The following is a 15287-nucleotide window of genomic DNA, read 5'->3' as shown; positions in this document are numbered from 1 at the left end:
CTCAGCAGAAAACTTATTGCTATTAATGCCTACATTAAAAATATCTCAAATCAATAAACAAACTTTACACCTTAAGAAACCAGAAAAAGAGCAAACTAAAGGTAGCAGAAAGAATGCAGTAATAAAGATGAGTACACAGATAAACAAAACAGAAAGCAGAAAAATAGAGAAAAAAAATAAGTGGTTCCTTGAAAAAATTAACAAATCTTTAGCTAGACTGACAAGGAAACAAAATCTCAAATTATTAAAACCAGAAACGAACAGAATTCCCTGGGGGTCCAGTGGTTAGGACTTGGCACTTTCACTGGTCGGGGAACTAAGATCCCACAAGCCATGCAGTGTGGCCAAAAAAAAAAAAAAGAAAGCAATTGATATGTGAATAGCAGACCAAAAATAAAAAAGTTAAAAAAACAATCAGAAATAAAAATAAGATAGCACTACTGATTTTACAGAAATGAGTAAGAGAACATTATGAGCAATTACATGCCAACAAACTGGATAACCAAGACAAAATGGACAAATTCCTAATACAAACTACCAAAACTGACTCAAGAAGAAATACAAATTCTGAATAGAATTATAACATGCAAAGAGATTGAATCAGTAATCAAAAATCTCCCAACAAAGAAATCAGGACCAGAGGGGTTCACAGGTGAATTCTACCAAACACTTAAAGAAGAATTAACACTGATCCTTCTCAAATTCTTCCCAATGATGCTATGCTCAACATCATCGGTCATTAGGGAAATGCAAATCAAAACCAGGAAACATGTCACATCCATTAGGATGCCTACTATCAAAACAAACAAAAAGTAACACGTATTAGTGAAGAGAAACTGGTTGGTTGGTTGGTTGGTTGGTTGGTTGGTTGGTTGGTTGAAGAAACTTGATCCCTTGTGCACTGCTGATGGAAATGTAAAAAGGTGCAGCAGCTATAGAAAACAGCATGGAGGTTACTCAAGAAATTAAAAATTGAATTACCATAAGATTCAGCAATCCCACTCTGGGTATACTATATCCAAAATAACTAAAATCAAGATCTCGAAGAGATACTTGCATCTTTATGTTCACAGCAGCATTATTCATAATAGCCAAAAGGTAGATGCAACCAAAAGTTCCACGAGCAGATGAATGTATAAACAAAATGTGGTATATACGTACAATGGAATATTATTCAGCATTAAAAAGAAAGGAAATCCTGTTATATGCTACAGCAAGGATGTACCTTGAGATCACTATGCTAAGTGAAAAAAGATAAACACTGTATGATCACACATAAATGATATAATGTATCTCAAGAAGTCAAAAATCATACAAATAGAAAGTAAGATGGTGCTGAGGAGTAAACGGGGAATTGTTTAATCGTTATAGAGTTTCGGCTTTTCAAGATGAAAAAGTTCTGGAGATCTGCTGCACAATAATGTGAATATACTTAGCACTACTGATCTATACAACTTAAAAATGGCCAAGATGATAAATTTTATGGTATGTGTTTTTTTTTTTTTTTTTAACCACAGTTAAAAGTAAAAATTAAAAAAAAAAACAAAATGAGATACCACTTCACAGCAATGAAGATGGATTTTTTGTTTGTTTTAATTTGGCTGTGCCATGCGGCATGTGTGATCTTAGTTCCTCGACAAGGGATCAAACCCATACCCCCTATGGTGGAAGCATGAAGTCTTAACCACTGGACCACCAGGAAGTCCCTGAATGTTTTGTTTTGTTTTAATAAATTTATTTATTTATTTATTTATTGGCTGTGTTGGGTCTTTGCTGCTGTGCGCAGGCTTTCTCTAGTTGCGGCAAGCGGGTGCTACTCTTCGTTGCGGTGCGTGGGCTTCTCCTTGTGGTGGCTTCTCTTGTTGCGGGGTATGGGCTCTAGGTGCACCGGTTTCAGTAGTTGTGGCACGTGGGCTCAGTAGTTGTGGCACGTGGGCTCTAGAGTGCAGGCTCAGGAGTTGTGGCGCACGGGCTTAGCTGCTCCACGGCATGTGGGATCTCCTGGACCAGGTCTCGAACCCATGTCCCCTGCACTGGCAGGCAGATTCTTAACCACTGCACCACCAGGGAGGCCCTGGATGTTATTTTTTTAAAAAGGAAAATAACAAGTCCTGGAGAGACATACAAAAATTAGTTATATGTAGAATTAACATGTGAGCAGTCAATTCCACGTCTAGATTTATTTATATACATATATACAAAAGGACTGAAAGCCGGGACTCATATGGATACTTGCATACCAATGTTCACAGCAGTCTTATTCTCAATGACCAAAAGGTAGAATGAGCCCAAGGGTCCATCAACAAATGAATGGATAAACAAAATGTAGGCATACAATGGAATATTATTCAGTCCTAAAAAGGAAAGAAATTCTGATATATGCCACAACATAGATGAACCTTGAAAACATGCTAGGTGAAATAAGCCAGGCACAAAATGGCAAACATTTAAAGATTCTACTTATTTAAGGTACCTACAATAGGCAATTTCATAGAGACAGAGGTAGAAGAGAGGTCACTAGGAGCTGTGGTAAAGAGGCACCGGGCATTATGTTTAATGAGTATGGCGCTTCTGTTTGGGAATGATGAAAAGGCTCTGGAATTTAACAGTGGTGATTTTTAAAAAACACTTATAAATATACTTAATACCACTGAACTATACATTTAAAAAAGGTAAAAACGGGGCTTCCCTGGTGGCGCAGTGGTTGAGAGTCTGCCTGCCAATGCAGGGGACACGGGTTCGAGCCCTGGTCTGGGAAGATCCCATATGCCGCGGGGCGACTGGGCCCGTGAGCCACAATTACTGAGCCTGTGCGTCTGGAGCCTGTGCTCCGCAACAGGAGAGGCCGCAATAGTGAGAGGCCTGCGCACTGCGATGAGGAGTGGCCCCCGCTTGCCACAACTAGAGAAAGCCCTCGCACAGAAACGAAGACCCAACACAGCCATAAATAAATAAATAAATTAAAAAAAAAAGAGTCTCTTATTCTACCTTTAAAAAAAAAAAAAAAAGAAAGGTAAAAACGGTAAATTTTATGTTAATACATTTTACCAGAATTTTTTCTGAAAAAAAAAAAAAATAGAAGACACCTCTGTGGGGGGAAAAAATACCAAACATACAACAATGATTAACTACAAAGGAAATATTTGCAACTCATATCCTAAAAAAATGAAGACAAAGAGGTCCTACAATCAATGAGATGAACCAACAACCAGTGAGAATAAAGGACCAAAAAAAAGTGAACAGAGTTCACAAGAAAAGAAAATACAGATGTCTCTTAAATATATGAAATATTTAAGAGAAATCCAAGTTAAAACTCTAAAGGGCCACCAATTTTCTCCTAACACACTGACAAAAATCAAAAGGTTTAACTGTGTACCCTCATAGTGTAAATCAGTGTAAACTGGTACAACTTCTACTGACAGCAACTCAAAAAAATATTTCTTTGACCAAGCAATCCCACTTCTAGACATTCTTCCTACAGATATATCATCTCATGTTTTAAAGAACAAAATGTAGAAGGACATTCATTGTAAAGTTAAAAGACTGAAACACCCTAAATGTCTCTCAATAGACAACTGATAAAATGAATGACAATAAAGACAAACAGTGAAATATTAGGCAGCCTTGGAAACAACTGAGGCAGCTCTCAACATACTTCCACACTAACATGGAACCACCTCTCCCATAAAATAAATGCAAGCAAGGCACCTAACAACGGATAAACACACGCACCGTGAGCACGCACACACATGCACAGAATAACTCTAGATAAACGGCCAAGAAAACGACAACAGTGGTTTGCTTCTAAGGAAGAGAACCATGTGGATGGAGCGGGGGGGTCTTCCTTTTTTTTTTTACCTTTTTTACCTTTCTACCCTTTTTACCTTTTAAACTTGGTACCATATGTATCTATTCTGGTATTTAGTTAGGATTTCATTGAATTTAGAGATATTTGAAGACAAAAGTATTATTATTTTTACATTATTGAAGTCTTCCCATCCAGATATATGTAAATCTGTCCATTCTGGTTTTCTCGTATGTCCTACTGTATTATTTTACAATTTCCTTCATAAAAGTCTTGCATATTCATTATAATTGTTCTTATTTCTTGCAATAGTGAAATGGATTTTTCCCATTACATTATAAAATGTTTACATAGCAAAGAAGCACCATAAATAAGGTATAAAAATATACAAAATATATATATTATATGTTATATATAATATATAATGTGTATATATAATATACTTGCAATCGATACAACAAGAACTGATATCCATACTTTAGAAAGAACATAAATTAAATTGACAAAACTTTAACTATTTGAGAACATCCAGTGTTGTCAAGAATGTGGAGAAACTAGTAGAAAGGGTAGTCAGTACTGTGGTCCAGTGGAAGGCAATTAGGCAGTACCTATAAAAACATGTAATACGCACATACTGACTCAGTAATTCCTATTCTCCAGAATCTCCCCCAGAGAAAACACACATGAACCCAAAGAAACTACTACACGTATATTTCATGCAGCATTTTATATATAACAAAAAATTCCAAATAGACTAAATGTCTACCAACAGAATAGCTAAACTGTTAAATCCATGTCGTGAAGTGTATCACACAACAGTTTAAAAAGACCTTTACGTACTACCTCAGAAAAATGTCTAAGACATACCACTAAGTGAAAAAGCAAGTTGCAGAAAGATACATATACATGTTTTTAAAATGCACGTATAAATTTACTTTATCACTCTTACAGGTACATGTTAGTATATGCACAAAAAGGATTTATAGTAATACACACTAAACTGATGCTACCACTAACCTCTGGGGAGTGAGCAAAGGGGACAGGGGTCAATGACAGATGAACACAGATTATGACCTCATGCTGCTTACCATCTAGCCATGAAATCATTTTATAACATATCTTTATCAGAGATCCACAACAATGCTACTCTGGCTTTAGAAGCTGACAGGAATCATTTAATTAACATATTAAAAATCCATTCAAGGGCTATGACAGCGTCTAAACAAAAATCCCTTTTGATCTAGTAAATTAATTAATTAATTAATTGATTCAAGTTAGCTCTAGGGCACAGAATTTCTGGGGTAAGGAATAATCTCTTCTTTCCCATAGGACCAAACTTTAACTGCAATGTACTTTCAAGTAATTTTAACTTTCTTTGGGGATCTCATCCACTCCCATGATTTTAAATAATACCTCAATGTCCCAGAGTCCTTAATTTATCTCAATCAAGATGTTTCAAAGCCCCAAACTGCCTACTCCCTACATCTAGTTATTCAAGCATGCTCTTTCACTCTTTATCTGCCCCTCCTCCAGCCTCTGCCATTTGGGGATGTTATGCGTCTAGCTACTCATACCAGAAGTCTGGAGGCCTTTATTTCTTCTCCTTTCTTCACCTACAGCCATGCCATCCCCAATTCCTATCCTACTTCCAAAATAAATCTTGAAACTGTCCACTTTTAACCATCTCTTCTGACACTCCTCTAGCCCTAGAAATTCATCACCATTTTTCTGCTGGATTACTGACGTCACCTACTATATTCCCCAAACTATCTAAAGATCTTTTTAAAAATTAAATCAGACTACATCAATTGCTTCTTCCGTGGCTTTCCAGTCTACTTCCTATATAAGACTCCTGCCTGATCTGACCCCGCCTTCAGGGCAGGCTCAGTTTCAGCACCGCTCTTCCCACCTTGCTCATTAAGCTTCTGCTGAACTAATGCTACCACATTACCCTCTATCATATAGAACTGAGATTTGTGACCTGCTCTAATACACTGATCAGTAGAATTCAAACATTAATCAGCTGAAGACTTTGGCAACATAAGGACAGGGAAGCAATTATCGAAAATGTTGACTGTTGATAACAATATATATGCAAAATTATTAGTATGATGAGCAGGAAAAAATCATCATGGGATTATGGGGGAACTTACACTTTCTATGTCACATACTTCTTTATTATTTGATTGTAAGGGCACATTTTATCTTTATAACCAAAATATTAAGAACTGTCTTTTCTGATATGCATACAACTACTCATTTCTGTAGGTCACCGATTATGCTTCATTGCTTACAGTTATTCATTTACATGACTGTCTCCATAATCTGAACACTGAAAATCTACCTTAAAAAAAATCACATATTATGCATTTCCTAATTGATTTCTTCTTTGTAAGGGTTTTAAAGCCCAGGCTTAGTTTATAAGTTTGTTATTTTGTTTCACATGCCAGCAAGAATCCCTGAAGATTTTGGAAAGTGAGTGATGTGATCAGACTGGGCTTTAGGGAAAATTAATCTGGCTGTAGACTGGAGAAAGAAACAGGATGAACGTGCCTTGTAAATATAACTCCCACTTTCTAACAAAATGGACTAAGGTCAAAGTACAAAACAAAACAGGAGAGGGCTAAGTACCTTAGGAAATAAGGATACATAAAGGTCTCTATATTTGAATCTAATGAGGGGACGTGAAGGAGATCATCAGAAGTATAAGATAATGTTAAGTTCAAAGTCCCAGAAGTCAACAGTTTCAAGGAATATAATAAATTTCAAATCTTACAGAATTAAGACAAAAAAAAGAGGCACCTAAGATTTGAAAATTAAGTCACTAGTGACCTCAAAACAGCAGATTTGGTATAGTGTTGAGAGTGCAAATCAGTGAGTTTCTTTGGAAAAGTACAGGAAAAGGAAGTTTGGGGAAGGTGCAGAGATTCTGGAGGAGACAGCATGTTAGCACACTTAAAAGACTAATGAAGGAGCCGTCAGAGAGAGAAGGCTGTGAACAGGAACGTAATTCCTTCTATCGCATGAGCATTCACTGAGTTTACCGTCCCAGTGGTGGCAACAAATTCATGATGTTTGCTCTATATAAATAGGGAAGAACTGTAGCTGCTGTTAACTGAGCACCTACTATTGGCCAATCACATACTCTGTATTATTTTTAACCCACCTCACAGCAATCTCAAAAAAGCAGACAGTACTATACTTACTTGTCGTATGAGTAAATTAAGGCTTAGAGGTTAAATGACTTACCAGAGACCACAAATTGGTAAATGGTGGAGCAAAAATGGTTTTTAACAGTTTCACTGAGGAATAATTTATATAAAATAAAATTTATTTTAAGTGAAATTTGATAATTTTCAGCAAATTTTTTCCATGATCTCACCAAATTCAAAAGTTTAATAAAATCTGGATACGCCTCATATAAATACAGCAAAATCAGACTTACAACATAGGATGCTTTTCCAGATACTGTGTGGTAATTTTTTTTTTTTTTAATGCAAAAGAAAGTTAGGAAAGGCAAATGAACACTTAAGTCCAAGAGGAAGATAGGATGAAAACAGCTGGGCAAGGACATCAAGGATGGAAAACGTGATTATACAAATGAAGACAACAAGGAATAGTGGCAGTCAGGAGCTTGTGTCATGGAAGAAAAAGACCAACTTCAACACAAGCTTTGATGAGCAACTAAAACTGTTTGCAGATATAGAATGTAATGACTTCCTGGAAACAGGACTTCACAGTATTAAAACAGACATACAAAAATAAACATAGAAAGTGAGACAATATTCATAGTAATGAAAGTTGTAAAGCTAAAACAAGTTTAATTTTAAAGCGACAAATTTATATAACTAATTAAAACAAGAGCAAATTTTTCATTACTTCAAAACAAACAAACAGGACTTCCCTGGTGGTGCAGTGGTTAAGAATCGCCTGCCAATGTAGGGGACACGGGTTCAATCCTGGTCCAGCGGAGGAACTAAGCCCGGGAGCCACAACTACTGAGCCCGCATGAAGCAACTACTGAAGCCCACGCGCCTACAGCCCGTGCTCTGCAGTGAAGAGTAGCCCCCACTCACCCCAACTACAGAAAATCTGCATGCAGCAACGAGGACCCAGAGCAGCCAGAAATTAATTAATTAATTATTAAAAAAAAAATAATTTAAGGAAAAAAACAAACATACAAACATGAACATACAAGAATTCAGATACCACGTGAGGGCCAGAAATAATCAAAATAAAATAAAATAATTAAAATAAAACAAGCTTCAAAGAAAAAAATACCAATAGAAATCTAAAACAAAAAGACAAGATAAAAATTTCATTTAACCTAAATTTTTACTTCCACTCTAATATTTCTTTACTTCCACAGAACTGGAAACAAAATTCACTAATCTGATAATCATTGGGGTCACCCCAAATGAGCACTAGCACCAAAGAAACTGCTAGCCAACATTAACAGAACACATCTTTTATGACTACTTGATATATAATAGATGGTATACGATACACAATTTGTTGAATAAGTGATTTCCACAGTGCCCTGATTACCCTGAACTATTCTCAGTCTAGTCCAGCTCAATAGTCCAAGAAACACCACTCTTCCTAGGCAAAAGATATACCTCTTTGAAACGAATGATTATGAAACTGTTCCAGTATTACAAAGTTTCTTTAATGTTTTTAAGTTACAAAACCATAATTTCAGATTAAATTCTTACAATTAATAAAGGAATCTAGGCTACTACAGAAAAAGTAACATATACATGGCATTGCTATAAAGTAAAACAACTGAATAATTTGTTTCATTGTATTAGTCATATTTTATAAACTTTCTTCTGTCTGAAACCTCTAACTGCGCATCACAATTTTACTTAAAATATTTACTTAAAAAGTATTTTTCTTTTTTTGGCCGTGCTGCGCAGCATGCGGGATCTTACCCCCATCAGGAATCATACCCACGGCCCCTGCAGTTGAAGCACGGAGTCTTAACCACTAGACCGCCAGGGAAGTCCTAAGTATTTTTCTTATCCAATCAAAATGTATAGTTAGAAAAAAAAAATGTTTATTGCAAGAACTATAACAGATCCTTCCCAAAAATTTTAATGAGGTTGCAACAATTAATCCTATTCCTAGAAAATTTATCTTAAATCACAATTTAATATCAGAATCACACTAAAATATTTAATAATTTAAGGATAAAATACTTTAAATTCACAAAAACAAATCTGACCTTCAAATTCACTAGGAACATAGAGAGAAAAATATCTAGAACCCTCTGGAGAAGAGAAATCTGACCCTTGGCAGCCTATTGATATTAAAGAGAATGGCTGAAATTCTCTAACAATAATTTGGTAACTCTTGAAGAAAGATAAAAACAAGATCACATTAATAACACAAATATGTGAAAGGTTGGTTGTTTTTTTTTAAAGCCAGGACTATCAAATATTTATCCTAATATCCAAAGTTTACTCTTAAATCATTTCTTGATGTAGTAAACATTAACACTTATGGGACATTGATCAAATCAGTAAAAATAAAACCCCCAACAGTCATATCCTTCTTTCAAATTAAAGACCCCAAATTCTTCTTAAATTTTATTACTTGTAATTTTCAATGGACTGCTATGAAGTTAAAAATAAAATAGAACTAAGAACAAATCCCAAACTAGTCATGTGAGCAAGCAGTTTAGCAAACCTCTCTACACATTTTAACTCTAGACTTTTCAATAGTTCACAAAAATTTATTCTGCAGTTACAAAGTGCTTCAAGTGTTGTGCAAAACTTGATCCAAAAAAATTAATACATTTTAAAATATGCAATAAAACAACAGATATGCTCAAATGTGTTGTAATCCAACTTTTAACACACTTCAAGATGACCAACTTATCTTGTTACTAAGTGTTTAGTGCTGGCCTTCATAATTCTCTTCTCATTACTATTTTAATAACAGAAACCTAAGATTACAAAAGTGACTTGTTTAAAAAACAGATTACAGATATAAAAATTTGCAATTCCAACTATATAAAACAATTTTCTTGCTGGTAAACAACCAAAGTAAAAAATAAAAAACTACAGTTGTTACCCAGAGCCCCATAGTTCAAAATTTCTGATTTACCTAAAAGCAACTTTTCTCAGTGACAACTTTATGGTTCTTCCATATTGGAGTTGTCCATAAAAACTCTGAGATTTCATTAGCTTAAAAAGTCCTGTTAAATTCTAAAATCCCAATTCTATGCTCTGACAGGAACAGAAATAAATTAACCAACTGAAATGAAAAAATGGAAAATGCATGGAATCAACACAATCTCTCTGTGTACTTGTTTCCTAACTTAAAATGCCCTACATAAAATACTGTTAGATAATCCAACCGGAGAAAGCACTTGGGTTTAAGCTCATCTTGCATTGCCTAAAAAAAACACATGCAAGTTGAATATGCCGAAGTCCTCTTATAGTAAGTGTTATTCAGTAAAATAATATATGTGTGAATAATATTGTTAATGGGGCAGACAGACATGAATGCCTAGAAAAAGATATAAAATTTCTAATTATACCACACCTTTTGACAACAAAGATAGAGCTCCAGCATTCATACACATTCTTTCCATCACAGTAATAACACAGCATCTGACTAAAGGTGAAGATTTCATTTTGTCTCAAATGCATTAAGTTTAGGCACTTTTGTACCTCAAACAAGGGCAACATACAATAAAACTTTTAAGGATATGAACACTGTTGTACAAAGATGGTATGTCAAGCTCCATATCCACACAAAAGTCTGAAACATTCATTGTCAGCATCTGTGTGACATCTGAGTGATTCAGAGATGTCCCACCACATGAGGTACAAAACTCCAGCCCAGGGCTTCCCTGGTGGCGCAATGGTTGAGAATCCGCCTGCCAATCCAGGGGACACGGGTTCGAGCCCTGGTCTGGGAAGATCCCACGTGCCGCGGAGCAGCTGGGCCTGTGAGCCACAATTACTGAGCCTGCGCATCTGGAGCCTGTGCTCCGCAACAAGAGAGGCCGCAATGGTGAGAGGCCCGCGCACCGCGATGAAGAGTGGCCCTCGCTTGCCACAACTGGAGAAAGCCCTCGCACAGAAACTTAGACCCAACACAGCCATAAATAAATAAATAAATACTTAAAAACAAAACAAAACAAAACTCCAGCCCATGAGATTATATAAGCAGAACATGGAAAAGCACAGACCACTCTCTCTTTCCCTCAACTGTTTAAAAAGGACAATGGGAGGAATACATACTATTAAGGATGCATTAAAGAAAGGTACCATAAATATGTGAAGTATTTTTAAATGTCAAAATACTTTTAAGTACATCTAAAAGCACCTAACTCACATTAAGTGTGCAATAAATTTAAGTATAATAAAGAACTTTGATTTAATCAATGTCAATTTAAAATTGTCAGCTTATCTTCATCTTATTGTCTGGCACATTAAAGCACCATTAGTTGGTGTTTTTAAGTAAAAGTATTTTTAATTCTGAGCTAAATCATTAAGGAAAACAAGAACTACATCCCTTCAAAAACTGGGGGGGTCAGGGGGTAGCAGTTGAAAATCCATGTATAGGGAATTCCCTGGCGGTCCCGTAGTTAGGACTCCAAGCTTCCACTGCAGGGGGCACAGGTTTGATCCCTCATGCACGAAAAGAGGAAGGAAGGAGGGAGGGAGGGAGGGAGGGAGGGAGGGAGGGAGGGAGGAAGGAAGGAAGGAAGGAAGGGAGAAGAAAATCCATGTATAACTTATAGATGGTCCTTCCTTTTACTGAGTTCCTCCATATCCACAGATCCAACTGCCTACAGATAGTGTAGTACTATTGAAAAAAATCCGGGTATAAGTGGACCAACAATTCAAACCCATGTAGTTCAAGGATCAACTGTATTAGAAAGAACCATGGTTTTCATTAGTATACATGTGTTGACATTACAGGAAAGTCCTGATTATACATTTTGTATGTCCTCATCTCCGAATGTTTACTTAACCAACCAATCGACCTTCCCCCATCAACATCACAAATAAGAACAAAGGAAAAAATTTTAGAAAGGTAAATCTTTTGTGAAAATACGGGGTGATAAAATAAGCAATGCCCATCTAGTTGAAAGATCTAATCCTTGATCCACTATATCTGGATGATCTAATGCCTGAAAAGAGCTTTAAACTCATTACAGAAGTTAGTCATTAAAGTTACAGTATTTAGGAAACAATTATAGATACTAAATTGCACAGACACACTGAAAAAAGAGGATATATTATTTCTGATTCAAACAGACCCTGTTAGTTTTAAGGCAGTCAAATAATCTAATTGATAACTGTGGTACTACTATTTTTTTAAAAGGTACTCAGTAAGAGTCAAACATCTTGTATTTGTTTACCCACTGTTCTCCATGAAAACAATATACGCTGAGAAAATTGTAACCTTCAATTTTTTTCAGTTTCAATTTCTAAATTTGTAAAACAAGCATATTATATACTTTAAAACAGGACAACACATGGACTTCCCTGGCAGTCCAGTGGTTAGGACTCCAAGCTGCCAATGCAGGGGGCGTGGGTTCAACCCCTGGTGGGGGAACTAAGATCCCACATTCCACCCCCCGCCCCTTCGTGGCCAAAAAATAAAACAAAATAAAATAAATAAAAAACTTAAAAATAAAATAGGACAACACAGTTGCTGAACTTAGGCCTGTAATCAAACTGGTTAAGTTCAAATCCTTGCTTTACCAAATACTACTACCTGGGTATCTGCCTATGCCTCTGTTTCCTCCTCTACGAATTAGGAATAAAAACACTAGGTTTTCATGAGGATTAAATTACTTAACACATGTTAAAAATTAGTCTGGACATGTGTTGATAATTATAGACTGTAAATGATAGGTACAAAGAGGTTCAATATACTATTCTCACTCATAAATTTGGAAGTTCTCATAGTTAACTTTTTAAAAAAACTTAGCTTACTATTGTGCTGGCATACAATAAGGGCTCAATGCATGCTATTTTTATTACCCTGCAGGCTATTTGCCAAGAGTAAAGGAAATAATACATGAAAGTGCCCGGCACCTGCCTAAAGTAGTGTTCGTTTCATACAAGTTGCCATCCTCACATCATCCTTCACAATCAGTATGCAATCAGTATGTTCATCATCAATTATTTTTTAACCCATTTGGGACTTAATATTTAAGCACGAGCTACTATACTCATGACTCACCTCTGACAGAGATGTGCAAGTTACAATACCAACTGTCAGGAGGCTCCAGAGATACAATTTGTCTAGAATGCTAAAATTCACTGATATTTTGTAACTAATTTCAATTGACGGAAAATGACTCGTTATGTTTACCTTAGTGTCTCGCACATTCCAAGACTATCTTAAAACCAACAAATTGAAAGCAATAAACGATAACCCTCAGATAACACGTTCAAGAACAACTTGAAGACTAAGTTGAAGACTAAGCATCACAAAATATGGGGGACTAAGAGTAACCAGAGCAGCGGACTGGTCTCACCAGCACACTAGCTGGTAAACTAAGAGAACTGGAGGAGTGGACCTCATGCCCTTTCCTAAGCAAACACATCAAAGACATCTACCAACTCATGAACCCCAAGAGTCAAAATTTGTGTTTCACGTCGTACACACAGAGTGAAATCCGTCTTTCTGTTCCTCCAACCCCTTCAATCAATTCTCCATTGTAAAGGAAGAGAAAGTGTTAAAGATGGTTGCACACCGAGCATCAGAAGCGCAACAACTTCACTTCCCGCCCTGGAACTCTAGAGGGCGCCAGCAATATGCCCTCCTTCCCCCACCCCTCCTCCCGGGTAACGTGAGCAGCTGCAGGAGCCCGTCGTCTGGTTGCTGAGGTTGGTATTGCAGCAGGAGAGATGTCTGCAGCGGTGCAAACAGCAGCGCCCACTCCCAGCTGCCTCACCAGCCATTACCCAGGCTGCGCCCCGGGGGCAGCTGCCACCCAGGGGAAAGCTCCTCCCCCTCAAAACAACGGAGACGCTCCGGCCCTACAACCTGACAACGTCCTCAAGAGCCTCAAATGAGGGGCAAAAGACTCACAATGGGGGTGTTTTCCTCCTCACGTTCTGCCAGAGATGCACCAGGTAGAGATGAAGGCAACTCCTGGTCCTGGGTAAGAGGAAAAATGAAAAATGGATCAAGAACACCTAACCAGGTGGGAGAACCAAGCCCTTTCCACCAGGAGGAGACAGAGAAGGGAATAAGAGGTCAAGGAGGTTCGGACCTTCGATTATTGCTCCCCAGCCCGTGACCAACAACCCCCTCCTACGTAAAGTAGAGCGAAACGGCGTAAAATTTTTATTTGGGACCAAAACCCACGTGAAAGGCAAACCCTGGAGGGAGGAGGCGGAGGGCAGCAGGCCTGCTCCGGGAGGGGGAGGGGGAAGGGCGAGCGCAGCCTCGACGCCAGCGGGGAATCCTATCCCCCGAATCGGCCCACCCAGCGCCGTCCCCATCGCGCCCGCATCCACTCAGGGGCGGGGGGCGGCTCGCGTCACCGCGGGGCGGAAACCCCCCCGCATTTGCCCCGAGCTCTTGCCCCGGGCCCGAGACTTGCCCCCCCGCAGTCGGCGACCGGCAGCGCTGCCTCCCCGTCCGCCATTAGAGACCCGGCCAAACAATACGTGCGGAGCCGAGCCGCGCGCGCGCCGGGGCCGGGGCGGCAGAGGAGGGGACCGGCGCGGGGGGCCCGCGCCCTCGCCGCCAAACTTGGGGACCTCGCGCCGCCGCCGAGAAGGTGCGAGCGCTGCCCCGATCACCCACGGAGGCGCCCCTCCCCCACCCCGCCCCACCCCCACCCCCCCGCGACCCCCGCCGCCGGCCCCCGCCCCGGGCGGCCCCGAGCGACCCCCGCCGCCGGCGGCCGCCTCACCCGGCCCTCGCGGCCGCGCCCGCACTCCCGCAGCCCGCGGGCCGACCGCCAAGGCGCCTGGGACATCAGCGGAGCCGCCGGCAGCCCGAGGCCCCGACGCGGTAGCGGCGACGGCGGCCGCGCCGCGGGGCGCTTGTCCCGGGTCGGTGGGAGGCTCCGGAGGCCGCCCTCACCCATCTCCGCCTCCCGGCGCCTCCGCCTCCGCCTCCGCCTCCGGAGGCTGCGCCGCTCCCGGCCACCCCCACTGTCGGCGGCCCTGGGCTGGAGACTCGGCGGGGACAAGCCTCACCCGGTGCTGGCTGCGGCTCCGCGGAACGAACCTCCCCGCCCCCGGCCCCCCCCCCCCTTCGGCAACACGCGCAACTCCGCTCGGTCCAGTCCCGGCTTTAGCGCTGGTGAGGAGGCGGAGGCTGTGGCCGCGGCGGCGCGGCCCGGCCCGGCAAGCCCCGCCCCCCACGCCCTCACTGGCTGCCGGGGAGGGCGGGCCAGGGGCCTCGGGCACGCCCATTGGCTGCGTCCGCCTTCCTTCAGGACCCCCCCTCGAGGGGGTGGTCCGACGCCCTGTCCTTCAGGCGCAGGCCA

The 15287-nt window shown here is 40.1% G+C and overlaps 1 protein-coding gene across 3 annotated transcripts in view; it reads right to left on the bottom strand.

Annotated features, from left to right (window-relative positions):
- LOC137751917 (zinc finger MYM-type protein 2) overlaps positions 1 to 14967 on the bottom strand; it is an 89364-nt gene extending 74397 nt beyond the window's left edge. For 2 of the 3 annotated variants that reach the window (XM_068526587.1, XM_068526588.1), the window contains exons 1-2: positions 14706 to 14836; positions 13874 to 13942 (exon numbers count right to left, since the gene is read on the bottom strand). The gene's annotated coding sequence lies outside the window, so the exon portion shown is untranslated. Of the gene's footprint in view, positions 1 to 13873; positions 13943 to 14705; positions 14837 to 14878 lie in introns of those variants that run through there. The other variant, XM_068526589.1, reaches the window with a different exon arrangement.
- Positions 14968 to 15287: the final 320 nt, after the last annotated feature.

Source organism: Eschrichtius robustus, chromosome 18, assembly GCF_028021215.1.
Source record: "Eschrichtius robustus isolate mEscRob2 chromosome 18, mEscRob2.pri, whole genome shotgun sequence".
NCBI classification, from domain to species: Eukaryota; Metazoa; Chordata; class Mammalia; order Artiodactyla; family Eschrichtiidae; genus Eschrichtius; species Eschrichtius robustus.
Note: the sequence above shows the minus strand (reverse complement) of the source record. Positions and strands in the feature narration are given on the sequence as shown.